This window comes from Sturnira hondurensis, unplaced genomic scaffold (genome assembly GCF_014824575.4).
Source record: "Sturnira hondurensis isolate 20B ecotype Veracruz unplaced genomic scaffold, ASM1482457v3 Scaffold0006496, whole genome shotgun sequence".
Classification (NCBI taxonomy): Eukaryota; Metazoa; Chordata; class Mammalia; order Chiroptera; family Phyllostomidae; genus Sturnira; species Sturnira hondurensis.
Window position 1 is genome coordinate 1556661 of NW_028079127.1, and position 24123 is coordinate 1580783.

The following is a 24123-nucleotide window of genomic DNA, read 5'->3' on the forward strand; positions in this document are numbered from 1 at the left end:
ATTTTAGCCTCTGTAAATCTTTCGTTCTGAGGTGGGTCTCTTGTAAACAGCATATATATGGGTCATGTTTTCTTACACACTTGGCTACCTTATGTATCTTGGTTGGAGTATTTAATCCATTTACATTGAAGGTTCTTATTGATAAGTACTTATTTATTGCCATTTTTCTTTGTACCTGTGTTCCTCTCTCTATATATTTTTTCTCTTCTTAGAATCACCTGAAATGTGAGTTGGGTGGTGATATACTCTTTTAGCTTTTTTTTTAAATCTGGGAAGCTCCTTATTTAACCATGAGAGCCTTGCTAAATAGAGTAGTCTTGGTTGAAGATCCTTGTTTTTCATTACTTGAAATATTTTATGCCAGTGCAGTCTGGCTTGTAGTGTTACAAGAAAAAATTTTCAATAAAGAGAGATAATGCTCCTAAACTTGAAAAAATTAACCTATATAAAAAGAAACTATCCATCAAATGATCTTGGAATTATCTCCCATATAATTTCTTAAAAATCACATACATGTGTTTTGGGAAAATTAACAAAATTAATCTAAATTTTATTTAAAACCTTGTTAGGAGCCAACCGACAGCCATCCCTTGACACAGTTGGGATGGATGAGATGCACCTGCACAGCAGAGGCAGCTGTGGCTGGATTTCCTGTCTATCTCTCCCTTGTGTATTTGTCTTTGCGATTAATAGGTGGTAGGATTTTTAGACACATGCATTCCAGGTCCAATGATCCACATAATTCCAATAAAGTTGTACAGAATAATTTCTTGGCTAGAGAACAAAGTCCCCTGCCTAATGAAGCAGCCCCTAAATATCTAAAAGTTGATGGAGTAACAGACCCTCCTTTACCTTGGATGGGAATATATACTAATTAGAATTAGGCAAAGAAACAGGAGAATCTGGTTAGCTACTACAAACTAAGCACGTAGAAACAATTACCAAGGAGTTAGAGTCCATATTACATGAAGAAATATTTTAGACAAAAAGATAGATAGCTAATTAGACATCACAAAGGCCTCATAATGAATTTTCTAACCTCTGCTCAGTCTAGTGTACCTTTTTGCCCCATGTCAAATTCTAAGACCTTTAATAAACAATAGGACATTCAAACTCTGTACATAGAGCTATTTCAAATTGTCTGATTAATGGCTCTCCTGGCCAAGACAACTTTTGTTTAACATAATTGAAACTATGGAAATTCTTGTACTTTTCCTGGTTACCTCTGTATTGTTTTTTTCTGCTTAGCTGATCACGCCATGCACCTTTCCTTTAATGTTATACAACAATCTCTATAAAAATAAAGCCTAAATCAAACTCTGAGTTCGGTCAGACCCACAGAGGGTGGCTTTTCTCCGGCATCCAATCAGGTGTCTGACTCATCATTCGTCGCCTGTGCCATCCATCCTTCAGGGACTCTGAACCCTGCCCAAGCTGGACCCCCAAAAAACCTTAAATATTGAGTTGGCCAAAAGTTTGTTTGTTTTTGTAAGATGGCTCTACTAGCTCTTAGTTGTCTTTAACTTCATTTGAAACAATTTTGTTAGATTGTATTATGACAGGTGTCATATCAATGTGCATTTTAAAAACTTATCAAATTGGTGAATTTTTGTGTAGCCATTTTAATATTAGAGATGAAAGAATATTTGCAACATTTTTGGAATATTATGCTTTATCATTCCATTCCATTTTGTAAAAATGCAATTGAAACGCACAAAGAAAGATTTGTTCAGTGTATGCAGAACACACTGTGACTGATTAGACACGTCAAAAACGGTTTGTGAGGTTTCATGCTGGACATTTCTTACTGGATAATTCTCCACAGTCAGGTAGACCAGTTGAAGTTGATAGTACTCAAATGGAGAAGTTAATTGAGAGCAATCAATTTTATACCATGTGGGAGAGAGCCGATGCAGTCAAAATACACAATAAAGTTATTGGTGAAAGTTAAAAATTTGTCTTTTATTTTAAGGAGAAAAGTAAATGGACTTTTTAGCCAACCCATTAGTTTGTATAAATTTTATAACGTTTTTCCTACAAAATCGTAAATGTATCTTCATATGAAATGTTTGGATTATTTATAGATTTGACTAAACACTAATTTACAAATAAAATCTCTGTGTATTTCAAAGTAGAAATAATAGAGGATATTTGTGGGAGCCCGCCAGGCCGCAGGGGACCAAGGACAGAGTCCCCCACTGTGAAAATGGTGGAGGGACTTGGTTTCTGGTCCCTGGAGCCGGCGGGTATCTTGACATCTTCCGGACCTTCTCCTTCTCAGCCTTGAAGGAAAGAACAAGATCTTGGCATATGCGTCATGTTCCAAGGAAGTGATAGTCATGAGGACACTGTTATCTTCGGCCTAATGTTCTCAGGATATGAGAACATCTTGCCCTCTTGATAACTCTCGGGAGTGTACGAACTTTTGTAAAACAACATTGTTCTCATTTCCTCGCGGCCTTGCTTCAGGCCACTGCAGTTTTGCATATAAGCCAGCAGTTCCTTGAATAAAGTTGCCATTTGCCAGCAGAGCTTATGGTCCTCTCCATTCTTTTAAGTCCCTCGCCTCACCTCGCGATCACCCTTGCTGCTGCGGGCAGCGGCAGATATTCTCTGATCACAACTGGAACAACAATGGGTTAGCAAAATAAAATATTGAAAAGATCCTAACATCTGGAAATTATAAAAAGAAATCTTTCTCAAGCAATTTAAGAGGAAAATCCAAACTTAAGTTGTAGAATGCTTAAAAATCATGAAAGTCATGCATATCAGAAACTGTGAGATAAAAGCATAAAGTTTTAATTAGAAATAGAAAAAAGAAAACAGTAATCTAGGGAAAGTAGAAGGATTCATTTAACACAGATAAAGCAAAATGCAATCAATTGGACCTAAAAAAATGTCAGAACTAATAAAAAACAAACACTAAATCCTTGAGTAAACCAATAAACTAGATGATACAGAAGTAGAAGACACAAATGCAAAAAGTAATATATAATGAAAGATATGTGGACAAAAGGAGGCCACATACTAAACCTGACAATCTCACGGAAGGCCTATGTGGTGGCCTTATAAACTCAAAGATCTAAAGTAACCACAAAGAATGGTCTGAAATTAAAACTTAGTAACTAAAATCAGTATATGGAGAGCAGTCATGTTCTAAGCTGGAATCTTTCCTTACAAAAGTCAATCTTTACCTTTAATTAAGCCTGTCTATTGTCTTTTTGCATGTGTTATAACATACCTTTGGAATGTCGATGTAGTTTCATTTTTCCAGAACTCTCAAAGCACAGATACTGCACCAGAGCACCAGAGCAGAGACCACAAATCCTCTCATTGTTATTGAGTCAATTGTTGACAGTTAACTATCTTGTACCCACCTATGTAAAAGAAGTATGTATTTGTCATTATACATTTTATTCAAACCCAGAAGTTTCCCCACTTTTCTTTCTTCTGCCTGCCTAATCTATTACTAATGGATTTCATGCAACCCGCCTACACCCTCTCTTTTGATTGTAATGTATAGGGCAGGATGCAGAACTGCCATTCTCTGAAGCATTTTCTCAATCCGTTGATGCTTTGCTTCTTGGCAATTGTCATCAGTTTGCCTCAAGAAAACTCATAAAAATACATACAGGTTTGGACGTTTCTTATATTAACAGGTAAATCACCATATTTGGAAGAAATTAAAAATTAACAAGATATTATGTTGTTAAAAAATACAAAAGCAATTGAAACCCCAGGGGGAAGAAGGAATGTTTTAAGGAAAGTGCGCTAAACTAAATTGACTTCAATGCAAAGTATCTATACACGCTTTGCTATAGAAAAAATACAGTTGTGAAAATGCTACCCCCCTGTCGAAAATAACCAAACTCAGACGTTTTTTGCAGTGAAATTTTACCAAAACTTGTACAGATCAGAAAATTCCCAAGCTATTTTAAATGTTCAATACTTTGTAAAAGTCTCTTTTTTGAAGCTTGTCTTACAATGATATCAAAATCCAACAAAAATGTTATTAAAAAGCCAAACATGTTTATTGTTGAAAATGTTAAATAAATATTAACAAACATTATTCACACACACACATTAAAACAGTAATATTATGGCATAACCAAGTGAAGTTTATTTCATTACAGCAAGAATGCTTCAGCATTATGAAACCTACTAAATTTATCATATTAATGTATGATAGAAGATAGTCACAAAATCATTTCCATAAATGTTTAAAATTTTTGGTGAAATGTAGTATGTTTTGCTTAAAAACTTAATAGAAATAATAATACATGAATACTGTTTAAACATTATAAAAAATACAGGTACCTCAACCTAGACCTCATTTCTTTTTTCTTTATGCCAAAGAGTCATTAGAAGTATTCTCATTAGGATTCTAAAAACAAAGGATAACCAGTCACTATTATCATTATCATATCATTTTGAAAATGTCAGCCATTGTAGAGAGACAAGTGAAAAATGTTAGGTATGTGAAAATGAGAAAGGGAGTCATGATGTTTTATTATTTGTCACTAATGTGAATGTATAATTGAAAACCTAAGATTCAGCTGGTAACAGTGATAACAATAAAGGAATTCAGATAGATTTGTAGATACCAAATCCCTATGTAGAAATCAATAGTTTTCTGATTTATAAACAACAAAAACAACAAACAAAATGGAATCAAAGTAATTAGAAAATGTCTTATTTGAAACAATTTAAAACTGATTAACTTAACAAGAATTTTTCTCTGGGTATAAAAATATTTTAAAGCATTATTTAAAAAGCCAAAGAAAAACTTGAACACACAGGAAGTAATATGGTAAGCTGCAATAAAGTATTTATACTCATACAAATGGCAGTTCTCCCTAACTAAATGTTACCCCAGTAATAATAATAGATTTTCAACTGAAGAGATAAGAGCTATATTTCCATGGAAAAATAAATGTGAAAAAGAAAAAGATATAAAAAAACATAAATAATATGAGGCTACCTGACTAACATATTAAAACTAGACAAAATAAAAGAGTGTAATACAAAGTCATAAATAGACATAAATTAATAAAAGAAATAAAACCAAATATTTACCAAAATGGTAATATTACATAAATATATTAGATAAATATTAGACAGAATTTTAAATAAACTAGAAAAAATAAATTAAACAATAAGTGTATGAGTTGTTTTAGTGGAAAGTAGTCATCTAGAGAAAAAAAAGATGTGTATATAACTTCCATTTTATACTAAAAGAAATTTCAAATGGATAAAAGAATGTTAAAAATAATCTGCTAAATGCATTTTTAAAAAGTATTCTAACAGAAAAATGTCGTATGATATAAAAGTGGGAGGGGCCTGTTCAATTATGAAGACAATATTCAGAAGCCTTAAAAAGTTAATAACTTTTATAACATTAAAAATTAATGTATGAGGCCCTGGCTGGTGTAGCTCAGTGGATAGAGCGCGGGCCTGCGAACCAGAGGATCGCAGTTCGATTCCCAGTCAGGGCACATTCCTGGGTTGTAGTCCAGTTCCCTGCAGGCCAACTCCCAGCAGGGGACACACAAAAGGTAACCATACATTGATGTTTCTCTCCCTCTCTCTTTCCCCTCTAAAGCTAAATAAATAAATAAAATATTTGAAAAAAAATTAATGTATAAAAGCAGAAGCATAATAAAGTCAAAATGAATATCAACTGCAAAACATTTTACAAATTATATCACAAAGAATTAATTGCCTAATTATGACAATAATTTCTATTAATAAGAAAAATGAACTAAATGAAAAATTTAGAACAAAAGTTTAAAAATTTAACTGAAATTAAAATTCAAGCAACAATCTCATTGTTTATATGAGAAAAGCAAAGGACAGAATTGAAAACAACAGGGCTATGTTCAAAGGCCACAGAGGCTAGCGTGAAGAAGCTCCAAAAAGCCAAATGTAAATCTATTTCAGAAAAAAACGGGAAATAATGAATCATTAACCATAGACTAATCTAAAATTCTATATGCCCAAACTTATATAAACAAATGAGCCAGTCAATCAATAATCCAAAAATAAGTAAAAGGGAAAGGGAGGAAAACTTGTTAGTAGATTTTCATCTACTTAGTGTAGAGTGAATGGATAGAAATGGAAAATCATCATTTATTTTTGTTGATAGATTCTAAATTGGTGGGTGAATGTGTGATTTAAGAATATCTGCATGCTCTCGAAGTATCTTCCAGAGGATACTTAATCATTACAAAGAGAAAATTATGATACAGTGCAAAACCTGCCAGATACTATCTAAAGCAAGTAATCAAATTTCACATCCTAAGTACCTGAACCAAATCCACAGCATATGCCTTCTGACACAATGAAAGACACACAATTACTTCTGTGGTATTCTTTCCACAGTCATAAGAAGACTTGACACAAGACAAAAATAGAGATATTATACAAAACAACTTGGCAATCCTCTTCAAAAATGTTAAGGTGTTGAAAGAGGGGAAAAAGATCTATTAACTATTATAGATTAAAGGAGACTAAGGTATATAGCAACTAAATGCTATATATAATCCTAAATATAATCCCACACCGGTATAAAGACACTAGTAGAGTATTTAGTGAATTATTTAAAAGATTTTATTTATTTTCTTGCCCTGGCTGGTGTAACTCAGTGGATTGAGTGCGGGCCTGCGAACCACACGATTGCAGTTCAATTCCCAGTCAGGGCACATGCCTGGGTTGCAGGCCAGTTCCCAGCAGGGGACTCACGAGAGGCAACCATACATTGATATTTCTCTCCCTCTCTCCTTCCCTTCCACTCTAAAGATAAAATCTTTTTTAAAAAAGATTTTATTTATTAAGATTTTATTTATTTTTTATTTTCAGATAGAGAAGAAGGGAAGGAGTAAGGGAGGGAGAGAAACATCCATGTGAGAGAAAAACATCCATAAGCTACCTATGCATTCCAACTGGATCCAACCCACAACTCAGGCATGTGCCCCTCTGGGGAATCGAACTGGTGACTCTTCACTCCCCGAATAATATCCAACCAACTGAGCCACACCAATCAGGAATATTTTGTGAAATTTTGATACAGTATTTAAGTTATAATTTTCCATGAATGTTAATCTCCTGGTTTTGGTAAATGTACTGTTTTTATGTAAGATGTTAATATCTGAGGGATATTGTTGATGTTTATACCAAAATTTTAGTAATCTTTGCAACAGTTTTATATGTGTGTAATCTTTTCAAAATGAAAAGTTAAATTTTAATAAATGAAAATGCCAAAAATATTTTTATTATAATTCTTGTAAGAAGCCAATAGTTTTATAACTATTGGTCAGCATGTGAGAAAACAGAAACCTTAATATATTGTTAATCAGGGCCATGTGGCTCTGTTGGAACATTGTCCCATAGGCCAAAATGTTGCAAGTTCCATCTCCAATCAGGGCACATACCTAGGCTGTGGGATCCCTGGAAGGAGCACACAGGAGGTAACTGGTAAATAGATGTTTCTCTCTCACATCTCTATTGCTCAATCAATCAATCAATAAACATATCCTCCAGTGAGGTTTAAGCATTTTTGTAAAAATATAAAATATATATTGTTAGTTGGAGTAAAATGAGTACTATCTTTATGGGGTACATCATGATTTAAATATTTATGGAATTCAAGTCAAAATTTAAAATTCATATACCTTTTGACTCAGCCTTTCCACATTACTATGTGATTTTAACTTCCAGTTAGTCTTGCATGGGTGTAAATAGTACAAATGCAAGGATAGACATTGCAGCATTATTTATAAATGGAAAATACTAGAGACCACATCATTTAATCTATCGAGGACTAGTTAATTCAAACAATAAAAATGAATAAATAAATAGCATTCCATTTAATTCTTAAAAATAAAAGTATAAGGAAGTACTTCAAGCAATAATATTGATTGATATTTAAAATATACAGTTAGATGGAAAAGGCAAGATTCATAAAATTTTACCATTTGTTACTACTCATGTGTATATTGCCTCGAAAAGAAATGTAAGAAACACTATTTGGATTGACAGTATGTTAATAGTTAAGAGGTAGGTAGTTAAGAACATAAGCTTTGCAACCACATTCTGAGTTCCAATATCAGCTATGTCACTACAAGTTGTAAATTACCACTTGTGGAAATTACTAAAGCAAACCAAGCCTCAGTTTTCCTCCTCTGTGAAATGGGGGAATAATAGTTGCTACCAACAGGGTTGTGTTGAAGATTAATTTCAGTCAATTGATTTAAAGTTTAGAACAGTGCCAGCACTTAAAAACAGTTCAAGAAATGCTGTTTTTGTAAATGCTGTTTTTGTAATTAGTCTCCCCTTTAGGGAGACTGATGCCAGGGTAGCAATTGCGACCTTTACAGACACAATTTTACATTTTTATTAGAGCTATGTGATTCTATTAACTATTTAAAAAATATATATTCAAATAAAAAGTAAAATTTTATTCTATGAGGAGAAAAAACCTCAATATTTGTGGACTTGTTTTCTAGTCATGTTCCACTCATAACTTTAGTACATACAACTATTCCACTGAAGATGAATTTGTACCTTAATATCACATCAAATATTTTTGTCAATATTTATCACTTAATTATTGGTTTCATGATTTCATCATGATTAAGCTGACAATATTATTCTTTCAAATTATCTAAATTCTGAACACATATTGAATGTTCCCATTCAAAATAATATGCATTGCTAATTTTTTATAACAAGTATTTTGGAATTAAGCACTTCGTTTTATTGTCAAAAACACAAAATGTTTTTATTAACTAACAAAAATAAGATTTTGTTTCAATATCCATGCTAGTTTAACCACATGTGCTTAATAAGTACAATAATGGTTACAAGTAATATTCAGGTTCAAATTTTATTAAAACTCTGTCATTTTAATTTAGAACCATATCTTCATATTATGTTCACAAACAAATTTCATAAAATTATTATCTTGTGAACAATTACTTAAATAGGAGAGAATTTGCCAAGTATGTCTTCTAATTATGACTTGATGTAATAAAATGCACTTAACTAATTTAGCCAGGCTAGAAAGTTTTATTACCCTTAATCTTTGATTCTAGAAATGGAAAATGAAGCAGGAACTTCAGTTTTCATAAAAAGCTATAAGAATGTATGCATATACTCACAGGGCTTTAATCTCATAAATTCTGTACTCTCTGCCAAGACCAACACTATCACAGAAAATTAGTTTGATATCAAAAGCTCTAATTGTGTTAAAACCCATCATTACCTTCCTTTTTAAGAATGGAACGTATCCAAGACCTCCTTGCCAAAGTCTGAATTCTACAAGATTTTGTATTAGGCTGACTGCTAGAGACACTTAACAAAACCTGAAAAAAATAGTTGTACACTGAAACAACATAAACATCTCAGTTGTACGTTAGTGTCCTTACCTTGCTATAGGATAAAAGCCACCAAATGTCCACCTATACCTACACAGTGAGATAAAAAAAGGTAATAAGCCCTGGCTGGTGTAGCTCAATGGCTTGAGTGCAGGCTGTGAACCAAAGGGTCACTAGTTTGATTCCCAGTCAGGGCACATGCCTGGGTTGCAGGCCAAGTCCCCAGCGGGGGGGCATGTGAGAGGCAACCACACATTGATGTTTCTCTCTCTCTTTCTTCCTCCCTCCCTCCTCCCTAAAAATAAATAAATAAAATCTGTAAAAAAGTAAATTTTGAAAAAGGGAATGGCATTATTGAGCCCATGTCTCCTACAGGTCATGTACATTGTTGCACATATAACACTTAATGCTCAAAATATTCATGACATATAAGGACTGTTAAACCCATTTGCAAATTAGGACTATACAACTGTAAAACAGAGAAGTTATATAGTCTATGCTAAGTTAAAAGTGTACCACATCTTCTATGACTGTGGTACAGCTTTACACACAACATCCTCTTTTTTTTGTTTGTTTTTCCTTCATATGCCTCCTCAAACTCAGTGAGTGATTGGATGCGGTTAGGGTTTGTGCTCTAGTTTGGAATAGTGATTCTCAAACTGTAATGTGTTTATAGAACAGGTAAAGACCTTGATGAAATGCAGATTCTGAATTGGTAAATCTGAGTTAAATCTTGGGTAATGTCCTTACTGCTATTCTGTGGGCCACACTCTAGGAAGGAGAGCACTTGTGCTTTCTCTCCTCCCGGAGGGACATGCTGGCTGTAAGCAAAAGCCATATTAAATATCCCCCATGCAAAATACTTTTCCATAGCATTTGGGGGCTACAGAATTCATACTGCAGCCTCATCAGGTTGACCAGTCTAAACTGATTCTAAACTTTGCTCATATGAGTGTCTTTCTCCATTGTAAAAGTAATGCATATTTGTTATAACAATCAGAAAATAACTACAAGCAAAGTGGAACAATAAATTTAAATTTTTACCTGAAAATTATACTCAGAAGGAAAAAAGGACTCAGAAAAACTTTTTGGTATATATCTTTACAGAATCGCAATGACATACTGCTTAATATATTTGTGGAACTTATTTTTCTGTTAATAAATGTACGTCTACCCCATCATAAAACAATCAAAGAAACTTGCTATATTCCACTTGTCTACAGCCTTTAAGTCCCTTTCTCTTTATGGACCTCAGTTTCCTCACCTTTAGAATGAGTTGAACCAAGTGAGCTGGCAGGTTCTTTTTCAGACCCTTCACTAGTGAAAACCACTGTTTTTATACGCTTAATTCAGGGTTCTGAATTGCTGTACAGCAATGACTCTATCCTCAGATGTCATAAATTCCCATAAGAACAAGGTCAAAGTAGTAGGTATGCAATCTTTGTACATCACAAAGGGTTAGCCTTAAAGGAATCTTCAAAAAGTAGCAATCACATTTAAACCTCCAGAACATGAATAGGTATACAGGATTTTTCTGTGTCTCTATCTGCTGCTACCTCAGCTGTTGAAGGTCAGTTTTTGCTTAGATCTACGTGGGTTTTTCAGAAGGACATTCAAAATATACAAAATACTGTGATGAGTTTTAACTTTTGCAAAAACATCTCTGGGTATTCTCTCCAGAGTATTATGAGTACATGATATCCAGAGTATTATGTACTCTGGGATGTATTATGTACTCTTTTTGAGTTAATTAAGTGATATTTTGCATGTAAGTAAAGAGCCTGCCATTTCATTTTCTACCAGAAGTTACTCTTATTTAGTACCGTTGAACTCTACTAAATCAAAAAGTGATATATTTCCATGGGTGCTTGCATAAAACTAGGAGCAACACTAGACAGAAAATTAAATTTGAGGATAGGCAAATGGGGAACAACTAGTTCAGGTGATCTCTCTCTTTCTCTCTGTGGATACTTGATGACTCCTGTGTTTAAAGTGTACATTTAGCTTTCTAGGGTCTTGTGTGAGAATACAGGCTTTTCACCTGACTGATTGATTTATCTATTTAACTAATTTAGAGTATCTCTCCATTATGTGCATGTCTGCTACTCAGGACTCTCACCTGCCAATTATTAAACACTAACTGCCCCAGTTAGCTCCGTTTTAATCTCTTAAACTACTTCTTCATAGAACAGATTCCCCTCCCTCCCTCCCTCCCTCTCTCCCTTCTCTCTATCTCTCACCCTCTCTCTCCCTCTCTCCCCCCACCTCTCTCTCTCTCTCTCTGTTTTTATTCTCTTGCTGGGGTTTTGTCCACCAGAGACTCCTGTCACTCCTAGCACAATTTCTTTGGCTCATTACCAGTACATAATTTTTGGTTCCTTTTTATCTTTTAATTTCTTTCCAATTTTCAAAAATGTTCCTTTTCATTCCATGTTTATTGTTTCAATTCCATTTATTGTTTAAAGGCTTAATTCTTTTTTCTTTTTCTTGAATAGAATTATGTGGTGGCCACAGCAGGAGTCTGGGTCCTTTACACAGAAATGCCAGGGTAGCTTTTTTAAAATTCATTTTATTTTTTAAATTTTTATTATTTATTCCATTACAGTTGTCACAATTTCCCCATTTTGCAGCCTTCCACCCAGCCCACCCCTTTTCCCTACAGTCATTCACCTCTCCATTTGTTGTCCATGTCCATGATCATTCACACGTGTTATTTTACTAACTAACCCCTTCCCCTTCTTTCCAGTATTCCCACCTTCCTCCTCCTCTTCTACAGCTACCAGTGTGTTCCATGTTCCCATGTCTCAGGTCTATTTTAGTTGTTAGTTTATTTTATTCATTAGATTCCAGTTATAAATGAGGTCATACGTTATTTGTCTTTCACTAATTTCACTTCGTGTAACAGTCTCCCGTTGAATCTATGCTGTCACAAAAAGTAGCAGTTTCTTCTTTCTTTCTGCTGTGCAGTATTCCATTTTGCAAATGTATGACAGATTTTTGATCCACTCATTTACTGATGGCTATTTCCAAATTTTGACTGTGGTAAATAGTGCTGCTATAAACATAGTGGTGCATAAGTTCTTTGAATTGGTGTTTCAGGATTCTTAGGATATATTCCCAGCAGTGGAAGAATTGCTGGGTCAAAAGGCAGTTCCATTTTCAGTTTTTTGAGGAAATTCCATACTGTTTTCCACAGTGGCTGCTTCAGTCTGCATTCCCACCAACAGTGCACTAAGATTCCTTCTCCACATCTTCATCAGTGCTTGTTGTTTGCTGATTTATTAATGATAGTCATTTTGGCAGGTGTGAGGTGATATCTCATTCTGGTTTTCACTTGCATCTCTCTGATGGCTAATGATGTTTAGCATTTCTTCATGTCTTTGAGCTATTTGTATGTCCACCTCAGGGAAGTATCTACTCAGGTCCTTGACCCATTTTTTTTATTGGGTTGTTTGTCTTCCTGGTGTTGTGTCATATGAGTTCTTTATGTATTTGGGGGATTAAACCCTTTTCCAGTGCATCATTGGCACAATGTTCTACCATTTACTTGGCTCCCTTTTCATTTTAATGATGCTTTACTTAACTATGCAGAAACATTTTAATTTGATGTAGTCCCATTTGTTTATTTTTTCCTTTGTTTCCCTTGCTCTAGGATAAGCAAAAATATAGCTATGTGGGATATCTGATATTTTACTGCCTATGTTTTCTTCTAGGACTTTCATAGTACCACAACTTAAGTTCTTTATTCAATTTGAGTTTGTTTTGGTGTATGGTGTAATTTAGTGGTCTAGTTTCATTTTTTTCATGTACCAGTCCAGTTCTTCAATACCATTTATTGAAGGTGTACTTTTTACTCCATTGTATTCTCAAGTCCCCTTTGTCAAATATTAATTGACCACAGAGGCATGTGTTTATTTCTGGGTTCTTTGTTCAGTTCCATTGATCTATGTGTCTGTTCTTATGCAAGTACCAGACTGTTTGATTATAGTGGTCATGTAGTATAGTTTGATATCAGATATTGTGATCCCTCCAACTTTGTTTTTCCTTCTCAAGATTGCTCAGGCAATTTGGGGTATTTTGGTTTCATATAAATTTTGGGAAATTATTTCTATATCTGTGAAATATGCCATTGGTATTTGAACATGAATTACATTGAATCTATAGATTGTTTTGAATAGTATGGACATTTTAATGATGTTAATGATTAACCAAACATCATGATCCAATCCATGAACACAGTATATGCTTCCATTTTTTAACCTTTCTCAGTTTCTTTCTTTAATGTTTTATAATTTTCTGAGTATGTCTTTTACCTCCTTGGTTAAGTTTATTTGTAGATACTTCATTTTTCTTGTTGCAGTACATATGATTTTTTTCTGAGTTTCTCTTTCTGATATTTCATTATTGGTGTACACAAATGCCATTGATTACTAAATATTGACTTTGTATCCCACTACTTTACTAAATTCACTTTTTTAGGTTGAATAGATTTTGGGTGGCAACTTATGATTTTCTACGTATAGTAACATGTCATTTGCACATAGTAACAGTTTTACTTTCTCCTTTCCAATTGGCATGCTTTTTACTTCTTTTTCTTGTCTAATTACTGTGGCTAGAACTTCCAGTACTATGTTAAATAACAGTGGTGAAACTGGGCACACTCGTCTTGTTCATGATCTTAAGGGAAATGCTTTAATTATTTGCCCATTGAGTATGAGTATGTTGAGTATGTTGAGTATGTTGTTGGCAGTAGGTTTCCTATATATGGCCTTTATTATGTTGTGACATGCCCCTTGTATTTCCATCTGTTGAGTGCTTTTACCATAAATTGGTGCTAGATTTTATCAAATGCTTTTTCAGCATCTACTGCATCTATTGATACAATCATTCAATTTTGTCTTTCATTTTGTTTATATGATGCATTACATTTATTGGTTTCTGAATGTTATACCATTTTTGCATCCCTGGGAGAAATTCTATTTGATCATTGTGTATCATCTGTTTAATGTATTGCTGGATCCAATTTGCCAATATTTATTGCATATTGGCATCTGTGTTCATCAAAGGTAGTGGTTTATAGTTTTTCCTCTTTGTTGTATTTTTATCTGATTTTGGAATTCAGATAATACTGACCTTGTAAAAAAAAACATTTGGGAGTCTTCCCTCTTCTTGAATTTCTTTTTTGATTAATTCGAGAAAAGCAGCTGTTTCCCCATTGCTGCCTTTAAGATTTTCTCTTCATCTTTAAATTTTACCACTTTAAGAGAAAGTGAGGTGTTAGTTCCTCTTTAAATGTTTGGTAAAATTTCCTTGTAAACCCATCTGGTCCAGGGCTTTTTGTGATGGGAGTTTTTTTTTTTTAATCATTGCTTTAATATAGCTTCTTGTTTTTGGTCTATTCAGGCTTTCTACCTCTTCTTGATTCAGTTTCGAGAGAGTGTATATTTCTAAAAATTTGTCCATTTCTCCTGGGTTTTCCAGTTTATCGGCATGTAGTTGTTCATAGTAATTTCTAACAATTGTTTGTATTTCTGTGATATTGATTGTTACTTCTATCTTGTTTCTAATTTTATTTATCTGGATCCCCTTTCTTTTTTTCTTGATGAGTCTGATTAAAGATTTGTTAATAATGCTTATCTTTTTAAAGAACCAGCTCCTGGATTCATTGTTTGGATAGTTTTTCAGTCTCTATGTCATTTAATTCTGCTTTGATCTTAATTATTTCCTTTCTTCTATTTTCTCTGAGCTACATTTGCTATTATTCCTCCAGTTCTTTTAGGTGTGGGGTTAGGTTTGAGATTTTTCTCTTCTTTAGGTAGCCTGTATTGCTATGAACTTCCTCTAAAGACTGCCTTCACTGTGTCCCATATGTTTTAGGTTGTTGTGTGTTCATTTTCATTTTTCCCAGATTCTTTTTGATTTCTCTCTTTATTTCATTGTTAACCCATTCATTATTTAATAACATGTTATTTAGTTTCCATATATTTGGATGTTTTTGAGTTTTTTTCCTTGAGGTTGGTTTCTGGTTTCAAGCCATTGTGATCTGAGAAGTTGCTTGATATGATTTCAATTTTCTTGAATTCAAGGCTTGTTTTGTATCCTACCATGTGGTCTATATTTGAAAAGTGAGCCATGTGCATTTCAAAAGAATGTATACTTTCTTCCTTTGTGATGAATAGTTCTGTAAATATCAATTAAGTCCATTTGACCTAAAGTGTTGTTCAATGCCAAGATATCCTTGTTAATTCGTTGCTTGGAAAATATATCCATTATTGATAGTGAGGTATTAAAGTCCACTATGATGACTGCATTTCCTTCACAAAGTCCTCCAAGATTGTTCTTGTGTAGTTAGGTGCTCCTGTGTTGAGTACATATATGTTTACAAGGGTTATATCCTATTGTTGGACACATCCCTTAAGTATTATTTATTGACCTCCTTTGTCTCTTGTTATGGGCTTTGTTTTGAAGTCTATTTTGTATGATATAAGTGTTTCTATCACAGCTTTTTTCCCCAAGTCTAGGCATGGAATATATTTCCCAACCTCTCACTTTCAGCCTCTGTAAATCTTTTGTTCTGAGGTGAGTTTCTTGTAAACAGCATGTATACAGGTCATGTTTTCTTTTCCATTCAGCTACCCTATGTATTTTGATTGGAATATTTAATCCATTTACATTTAAGGTTATTTTGACAGGTACTTGCTTATTGCCATTTTTCTCTTTGTACCTATGTTCCTCTTTCTCTCCCTCTCTGTCTCCTCCTCTTCTTAAGGCATTCCCTTCAGCATCCTTTGCAGTGCTGGCATGGTGTAAATGTACTGTTTTAGCCTTCTTTCCCCTCTTTATGTCACCTTCCATTTAAACAAGAGCCTTACTGGATAGAGTAGCCTCCATTGCAGGTCCTTGATTTTCAATACCTGGAATATTTTATGTTAATAACTTCTGGCTTATGGTGTTTCTGTTGAGAAATCAGCTTATAGACTAATCAGAGCTCCCTCATGTGTTGCTAGCTGTTTCCCCATTGCTGCCTTTAAGATTTTCTCTTCATCTTTAAATTTTACCACTTTAAATATGATGTGTCTTGAAGTAGGCCTTTTTGGGTTCATCTTGATTGGGACCCTTTGTGCTTTCTGAACTTGCATGATTTTTAACTCACCAAGTTAGCGAAGTTTTCTGTCATTATTTTTTTAATTTATTTATTTACTTTTAGAGGGGAAGGGGAGAGGGAGAGAAACATCAATGTATGGTTGCCTTTTGTGTGTCCCCTGCTGGGAGTTGGCCTGCAGGGAACCAGCCTGCAACCCAGGCATGTGCCCTGACTGGGAATTGAACCGCGATCCTCTGGTTAGCAGGCCTGTGCTCAATCCACTGAGCTACACCAGCCAGGGCCTGTCATTATTTTTTCTAACAGGTTTTCTATCCCTTTCTCCTTTTCTTCTTCTTCTTTTTCTACTTCTGGTATTCTTATGATGCAAATGTTGTTTCATTTTCTCCTGAAGTTCCCTTAAACTATCCTCATTCTTTTTTGAGTCCTTTTTGTTGTTGTTGTTTTGTTACTATAACTGCTTTTTTTTTCTACTTTGTCTCCCAGCTCACTGAGACAATCCTCTGCTTCATATAGCTTGCTTTTAATTTTTTCTAATACATTCTTCATTTTAGATATTATATTCTTCATTTCTTTCTGGTTCTTATTCATAATTTCTACACCCTTTTTCATGCTGATGTAGTTCCCACTATGTTCCTGGTAGATTCTACATAGTTCCTTGTAGTTCTCACTGACCTTTTGAGCATCCTTATAACCTTTATTTTGAACACTATGTCTGAGGGATTGCTTGCCTCAATTTCTTTTAGATGTTTTCCTGGGAATTCTCCTTTCCTTTTTAATAGGGGTTGTTTCTTTGTCTCCCCATTTTAGGTGACTCATTTGTTTGTTTCTGAAATCATATTGCTCTGCTTTGACTCCCTGTCTTCATAGGGTGGCCTTCTGTGGTAAGAGTTCTGTGGGACTCAGTGGTGCAGTATCTTTGAGTTTTTGATCTGGATGCTCTAGGGATGCCCTTTGTTCAGTTTATATGGACTCTCTTATTGTACTGAAGCTTTGATTATTTATGGCTTATTCATTGGTTGATTTTCCCCTCCAGTTGAGTGACTAGAGTCACACCCCCCATTATTTATTGTATGCTGTGGTACAGGTAATGGCAGAACAAAGCAAAACTACCCAGAAATCAAACTCATGCCAGCAAAAATACTCCCCTGTCACATCAGCAATAGCAAAATTAATAAGCAAAGGTTAATAAAAATGGATAGAAATTAAAAATATTATAAGATAGGAAAATATGAAATGATTAAAGGAAAGATAAATGATTTTGAGAGGTAGGTGAAGGAGAAATAATAAGAATAGGGAATAGGAACAAGGCAAAAAAGGGAGAAAATAAAATTCAAAACAAAAGTAAAAAAATGAAAGGGAGATGGCAAAACAGAGTAAAAAGAGGGGAATAACATAATTTGAGGTTTGAAATAAAATTAAAAAATAGTGAACCAATAGGAACAAAATTGAAGAAAAATACCCAAAGTGTCAATAACAATGACAGATGAGCAAAGACTAGTAAAATTGGAGAGAGAACAGGAATATTATAAGAAAGACAAAAAACAATATGGGATGTCTACAGTAAAGAAAAATGATTTTGAGAGGATAGATGAAGGAGAAATTATAAGAGTAAAGAATAAAATCCAGGCTAAGAAAAATAAAAAAATAAAATTCCAAACTGAAATAAGGAATGGCAGGCAGAAGGCAAAATGGAGTAAGACAGTAACCTCTGAGATTTGAAATAAAAATATATAGTGAACAAATAGGAATAAAATTGAAGAGGAACACCAATAACTGCAGTATCCATGTCAAACAAAGAATGATTAATGAATATAGCAAAAATAGAATATTATAAGAAAGAGAAAAAGTATGTGAGCTGACTAAAGGAAATAAAAATGACTTTGAGAGGATAGAGGAGGGAGAAATACTAAGAGTAAGGAATAAGAACAAGGCATGGAAAAGGTGAAAGTAAATTTTAAAACAAAAAGGAAAGAAAATGAAGAAGGCAAAATGGAATGAAGCAAGGGAAGGGTGCAATGTGAAATTTGAAATAAAATAAAATAATATAAAATATAAACAAAAAGAATAAAAAATACAAAACAACAATAGTGAATTAGTTGAAATACAATTGAAGAAAAAGAAAACCTGTTAAAAAGCTATCTGAGAAAAAGTAACGCAAATACTGAAGGTCAAGGTGGAATTCATCTCTGCCGAGTTTGATGTTTGCCTTCTGTTTTCTCCTGGATCTGCCTCTTCCTTTTTATCAGCTCAAGATCCACACGGGTGGGTTATCTAACTTCTGGCAGCACTGCATGTGCCACCTTCACCTGCTTCTAGAATGGGCTTCTATTGCAATCAGGAAGGTGAGACCCCTTGGTCTCCCATGGAAGGTGCTGTTCAGTCTTCTGTGAACGTTGTGAGTGTGTTTCCCTGCCCCTGTGCCTCCTGTCTTGGTCTGTCCCAGCTCATTTCCAATAATGTATAGTTTCTGATGAACTCACTGTCCACAAGGGAGAAGCTAGCTCTTTTCTGCTTGGTGCTGATGCCAGTTCTGTGTGAGAGCAGAGGCTGGGCAGGGCCCTTACGACCCTTTGCTGCATTGATTTCTGGTCTCCCTGCCTTGCTGGCCTCAGTGGAATAGGGCTCTAAGAACCAGTGTATTTTGTTTATTTTGTGTATTCACTGAGAAAAGTTCCAAAATGTGCCCTTTTGGGATTTCTCTTCCTGTCTTTCTCCTGTGGATATGCACCCTGTAGGGGGCTCTTGAAACTTCCTGACTGTTCTGCAGAGCTTCCCCATTGGATGTGGTGTTTGCTATCCTGCAGGAGGTGGGGGCTGGGTATGTCCTTCTCTTCACTGTTGTTTCAACTCTGCTGGGAAGGGGGTTCTTCCTGGCTGTAACTAATCTCAGGCACTCTCCTCTTCCCCATCTATCTCCCAGCCCACTTCCCTCAAAATAGACATGGTCCTGAACTCTGTTTTGCATAACCCCTGGCTTGCTATTTGTGCTGAGCTGGGCCCAGAAGTCCCTTTACTGTGCAACTTTCTCATCTCCCTGCCCAGCTGTAGTCAGTGGGAACAAATTGTGCTTTCAATTTTGCCACTTTGCTGGCAGGACAGATGCACCAGCATCCCTGACCAGCATGCTTCAGTTGCCCTTTTTAAAAGTCTCTCTGTGGCAACCCTACTGCAGTACAGAATACCAAATCACTGTCTAGTTCTCTGTGTATACCACTCTCCAAAAAGCCACAAGTATCTCATGATCATGGCTGGCTACAGCCTGCTTCTGCCCAACTCAGCAGCAGCCCCTGATCATTTTGGGAGACAGAGTCCCTCTCTCTCTCTCTCTGGCACTCTCCAAGTTGGTGTTTGGCACTGCAACTGTGGATGTGCTGCTTATTGTGGGTATGAAGCCTGGATCTCCCTGACTTTGTATATCTTCCCACATCACTTCTGACCAGGGTCTGGAGGAGTTCTCTGTGTGTGACTAGGGTCCCCACCCTGGGAAGGGAGGGAACCACAAAGCTGCAATTTCTGACTAGTCTCTCCATTGCTGCATGTGCCATATATGGAATATTTCCCCTCTAATTTATATACTCTCCTTACTGCCTGTCTTAAAGCATCTTCTGTACTCCTTGGCTTCAAAACATCATATCAGCTAAGATTCCATTGATTGTTCATGATATTTGTCAGAAGATCAACCATGAATATGAGCTGGAGGTAAGAGCAAAAGGACTCAGCTTCTACCTACTCAGCCACCATCTTCTCCCCCTTAGGATGTGTCTTTACAAGATGGTCATTGAGTTCCTGACAGGGAGGCTTGATGAACACAGTCTCTCTTCAGAGGCCAGGGGTGAGATAGCTGCAGGTCTTAGAGATGGCTCCAAAGATGGCCTTGGTGAAGTTGCCCAGGGGGGCAATGCAGCCCCTGTCTGAGGTATAGCGGTTGTCTATACTGGCTATCATCAGCAGGTTTTGGGCACAGGGGCTGAGACAATGGCAGTGCCTCTGGGGACAAGGATGAGTTCACCAGCACAGAGCCACAGTGGCCAGTCACCTTGCAAGAAATGCTTTGGGGCTTGCTGGTCTTCTTCCCCCAGTAGCCTCACTGCACAAGGAAAATAAAGAGCATGGCCAAGATGATGGTCCCAGATGGCAGTGACTACTTCCTTTGCATACTTAACACTCATATCATCATGCTCATTGTAATCCGCAATGGCAACAAAGGCCTTCAACCAGGTCCTCTGGACAGCATGTGTCTGCTTTTGCATGGGAATAATCTTCAAAACCTCATCCTTGAGAGACACCCCCAAGAAAAAGTGAATTATCTCAGATTCCTTGATAGGCATGGAGAAGATATAGATCTCCTCTAGGGACTTGACTATATGTCTTTGACTAAGCAGCCCAGTTTGGTGATGGGGATCCACTCCTTACCCTTGACCTTGACTCCATGAGCTCTGTGGCCTTGCTCTTGCCCCTGACCCTGGCTATGGCCATGGCCTCAGCCCCAAGTGCCACTGGTAAGTCCTCTACAGAAGCCACCGTGGCCTCCCATTCCAGGGCCTCTGGGCCTCCAGGTGCTCCCACAGAACTTGCCACATTCACCATTTAGTATTATTCGAGAAAAGCAGCTCATCTTCCATTTCTTAAGACATTATATATTTTTATTTTTTATTTGTTCCTTCCAGTTTTATCTTAATTTCTGATATAATTTGTTTATTCTTCTTGAGTTCAGTAACCCTATTTCTGACTTTTGCTAATTACCCATGTTTTCCCTTCATGTCCTGAATCACTTTAATGTCTTCTAGCTCATTTAAAAATAGTCAGTGATAGTTTCTATTTGTTTTGTGGGCTCATCTTTATAGCTTGTTCCCATAGTCTATAAAGAATTTTGTCTGCTCCTGATTCTTATTTTTGTCTTATTAGGCTTTTGATTAAAATTTAACTTTACACTTTTTATTCCTCCAAATATATTTTTCTGTTATTGTTACCTTTATTATTTGATGAGATAAATAAACAACTTGGTTTACAGTAGTTGGAGGCTTTTCTGGGTGTTTTTATGTGAAAATAATTTTTCTGATTTTTTTTTTTGATGCAGCAATGCTCAATTTCAATTCAGCTCCTAGAAGTTTCTGCTCAGTGAAGAATACATGCAAAGGGATTCTGGAGTCTACTGTGAGAATTATCAGGGGCTACTGATAATTCAACTGCTGCTGCAGTTGTTCAGCATTTCTGCACCTGACCCCTAACACTTGCTCATTTTGAGGAGAGCAAACCCCTTGCCAGTTTTGGCTGATGTTCTCAAGTTGTTTTACAGAAAACGTCTGTTGGTTCTTTGAGGCGACTTCTCAGTTCCAAAGGATGCCACCCTCACTGATTCCTTTTTCTTCTTCCCACATAGCCAGTGGTGCAATGCCTGTCTTATGGCTAGTGATACATTTTGGAGATATCTTGAAACCTGGTTTTGTTGTATATGTGTAAATGTTGTTCATGTATTTTTGGTTTCCTTAAGTAGTTGTTATCTGTTTTTACATAGGAATTCAAAGAAGTTAACAAATCTTGCATGGGTCTGATGACATTAGAAGAATGTAGTCTCTTTTACAAAACATGGTAATAAGTGAGTAGCTTAAGTTTATTAAGTAGCCTTTTAGGATCTATACGAGAGCCACACTTGGCCAAATTTACCTCATTTGTTGATTGCTTCTTGCTATCACTAGCAACAATAGCAAGTCATGTATTTTAATGAAGAAGAAATATCATTAACTCTTCATTATATAAAATTTATGAATAACTTTTTAAAATTTGAGGACAGAAAGGGTTTTAAGCAATATGAGTAAATTCAAGCTGTCTATAAAAAATTATGACCTGTCTTACTGAGGTATAGGTTAAAAACAAAATGGAGGTTGTAAAATATTAGTCACTCAAAAAAAATTAAAAGGACAAAAGGAAAAAAATTAAGTTACTTAATTAAGTACTAACTTAACCAACTATGAGCAGATTTTCATTTTTAAACATCTAATGGGAATGGGAAAACATTTACACACTTCAGACTTGAATGATTGCCCTCTACTGAAGGTCCAGCTTTTCCCCCTAGTATACAGCTAGGTTAATAAATACCTGTTATTATACCTTTAAGTTTCTAGTATTATACATTTTAAGTATGTTGAAATCAAAGAGCCTTCATCCTCACAGCACTTTTCCTGATATGCTTGACAAAGCTAAGCCCAGAATAAAACTTTTAGGAGGCACTTACTAAATACTTGCTAATGGATTGACTTAATGATACTGTGCATTGTGCAGTTGTCCCCTATTGTTTTATACCTTTAATTTCCTTTCAAGACCAAAGTCCCTTAGATGTTTTATAGATCTGGGACTTGAGGTTCAGAGAAGATCTAGGATTTGTTCAAGTTTCCTGGTTCCATGTCTTTTGCTAATTCTACTATTCTATAGTTTCTGAATGGATGACTATTTTAGGGAGACTTTAGAATTAATCTCCCTTTACTCTGGCTTAAGAAAACTGTACTTTTTGTGTAGGCATCATTTCCATAAGTGCATTTATCTCTGATTTTCTTTCCCATATGCTATTTTGGCACATTCAATGATTTTCTCTCTAATAAGTATTCCTTCTAAGAAATATATTCAAGGATTTCCACTTAGCCATTAACGTACTATAGAAAGCTACTGATGAATGTTGCTTGACATGTGCTAACTACTCTGCTAAATTCATTCACAGAAAGTTTTATTTGATAGCCACACCAACTCTGTTACATTTTTATGGACTCACAACTCCTTATTTTATAGGTTAAAGATGTTAAATGACTTTCAAATGTCACAAAATTAATTAGAGAATTAGAATTCAAAACCATATTTGTGTTCCAATTAATGTGGCTTCAAGAACAAAGCAGAAAAATATGCACTAATTTACTGCCTGTGTTGGAATGCAATGTATAAGATATACCACACTCCATATTTCCCCAAAATCTTCTCATTAGAATATTTCTGTTTTGGTTTGTTCTTTTTATTATTTGTGCAGGCACATTTTTACCAAATAGCTTTTTTAAAGCACCATCTTTATACTACCATAAATACTTTTGTCATTATATCAGCTAAATAGAAGGTTTAAAAGTACTAAGAAGTCAAATGTTTGGCTTTAAAATAGCAGCTCCTTTCCCCTGATGATAAGTTAATTTCATAAGCAGTACTCTTTAAGAATATAAGTGGTGCATATTTATATGCTAGCCAGCTCTGAAACATTACTGTTTTGGCATTTGGAGAATCAGAGAAAAAATTGTTCATGGAGAAATTTTACAGAACAATGTTTGGCATTTCTACCTCATTTCGTGAGGTAGAACAGAATGTGAGTATTTGACTGAGTCCACTGAGTTTGAGGGGAGGATCCATCTGAATGTAAAAAGCAAAAGCCAAGTAGTTCAGGAAGTGGTTGATGAGAATATGATCTGTAGGTTAGGGAGTACAAAGGGATAATTTTGTTAGCTATAATGGTTTCTCAGTATATCAGTGTTCTCTCATGTGATGTGTATAGAAAATACACACTGTAATATTAAGCATTGACCAATACAGTATAGAGGACAAAAAATGTTCTCTCTATATATATAGATATAAATATAGATATAGATATAGACATAGATAGGTAGATGACATATA

The 24123-nt window shown here is 35.3% G+C and overlaps 1 pseudogene; it reads right to left on the minus strand.

The window, feature by feature from the left end:
• Window positions 1-11871: 11871 nt before the first annotated feature.
• On the minus strand, window positions 11872-21066 carry LOC118989622 (40S ribosomal protein S2-like; annotated as a pseudogene).
• Between the last annotated feature and the right edge of the window lie 3057 nt (window positions 21067-24123).